The sequence below is a fragment of the Propithecus coquereli genome, unplaced genomic scaffold, assembly GCF_000956105.1.
Source record: "Propithecus coquereli isolate 6110/MARCELLA unplaced genomic scaffold, Pcoq_1.0 Scaffold124, whole genome shotgun sequence".
NCBI classification, from domain to species: domain Eukaryota; kingdom Metazoa; phylum Chordata; class Mammalia; order Primates; family Indriidae; genus Propithecus; species Propithecus coquereli.
In genome coordinates, this window is record NW_012136525.1 from 4951586 (window position 1) to 4953520 (window position 1935).

At 34.0% G+C, this 1935-nt stretch overlaps 1 protein-coding gene across 1 annotated transcript in view; it reads left to right on the plus strand.

Moving 5' to 3' along the window:
• The window catches only part of LOC105805029 (chromosome unknown open reading frame, human C12orf4), a 50053-nt gene that overhangs the window by 32009 nt on the left and 16109 nt on the right, over positions 1-1935 (plus strand). The window lies entirely within an intron of this gene.

Consider the following 1935-nt stretch of genomic DNA (forward strand, 5'->3'; position numbering starts at 1 on the left):
AAAATTTTACTTTTAGTATAGTCTATCCCAAATCACTCTAATGGCATATGGGTCATCATTAAAATCATATGGAAAATTGTATTGGTGGAAGTTGGAAGGAGGAAATTGAAGACAAAATTTAAATCTTTAGAAGTTTGAATTCTGTGCTTAATTTTGTTTTCTTTGGATGATTTTCAAGATTCTTATAAAAACTTGATGCCCAGGAAATAAAATATGGCAAATTTTTAAATTAGGGCTGCTCAGACCTTTAAATCTGCTTCTGGTACTTTGAATGCTTTAAAAAAAAAAAATTATTGCTACTGCAGTGTTTAAAAGGAAACATCATAGTACATATGTTTGATGTATCTTTGCTTGTTATCTTTGTTCCTCTTTCCCATGTAAATTGTAGAATTCCTCCTTTCTCCTGAAGCTAGAATGTGGCTATCTAGTCTTAACTTGATTAACATTCACTATACTTTTCTTATCTATTCAACAGACTTTTAAAAATATGTGTTTCATGTATTTGTAATCATTTCTTAAATAGGTGAAACATACTCAACATTCACAACTCAAACCGTGCAAAAGGGCAAGCAGTGGAAGTTTTCCTAACCCTATCCTCCAGCCATGCAGTTCCCCTCTCCAGGGGCAGCCAGTGCTATCTCACGTGTACTTTTCAGACAGATGTTTGTATATAAGCATGTGTTTGTGTGTATTTATTTATTTCCCTTTTTTACACAAATGGCAGCTTTCTACACACACTGTTCTGTACTCTGCCTTTTTCACTGAATAATTTATCTTGGAGATCATTTCCTATCAGTCCATGACAGCTATCCTCATACTTTTTTTTCTATTGCATAGTAGTCTGTTGCAGATATCCTATTATTAGTCAGTCCCCTACTGATAGACATTTAATCTATTCCTAATCTTTTGTTATTATAAATAGTAATGCCTAGTGATGTTGAATAACCTTGCATATGAATCACTGTGTATGTTTTATAAGCAGTAAGCATATCTACCGAAGAGATTGCTAAAGAGAAATTCCTGGGTTAAAGGGCTCATACATTTATAATTTTGATAATGTTAGCAATTGTTCTCTATAGCAATTCTGCCAATTTATACTCCCACTAACGGTAACTGTGGCTTTGCTGTGACAGTAAGTGTTATATATGACAGAGTCAGGCTAAGTATTAGAAAATCAGTATAGAAATATATCCTAATAAAGGACCATTCAGAAAATCTTATTATGCCCTCTCATTCTTCTACCGTCTTCCTCCATCTCATTGAAACTGGCAATGATGTGATCAAAAACGTTTTAATATATTATTCTTAGTAGTGACTCAAAAGCATGAAGATTGAGATCATGACAGGGTGGGAGAAGGGGGAAGATTCTAAGTATATTTATGAGAGATAGAAAGCATGCAGTAAATGACAGGAAGTTTTCAAACCACATATGGTTAAGGCAGTATGTGTATATCATGGTTTTATTTTGTTTTTGTTCAAGCAACTACTTTGTGGTTTGAGTCAGTGATGCAAGTAGGTTTATAAAAGACAACTTTCATAGAGGAATCTGCATGTATTAATACTTATAAAAGAGATTTGTGAAAATACTTTCTCTGTCTTCCGTTTTCTGTGCTGCCTCTGTATCTGTTCTACAAGTTCACATCCTGATACACAAGTACCTGTTTATTCTAAGACATTCCATTGTTTCTTTTACCGTGGTTATTATATTAGCATCTTTATATTTCTGTGGTTCATGATAAAAAGTCAAAAACTGCTTTTATGCACATTTTTATATTTTTTTAAAAAATAAAAATAACCATCTTCTTAGTATTACTAAACAAAGTATTACCATTAAAACATGGAGAAGGGGCTGGGCGCCGGTGGCTCACGCCTATAATCCTAGCACTCTCGGAGGCCGAGGTGGGTGGATTGTTTGAACTCAGGAGTTCGAGACCA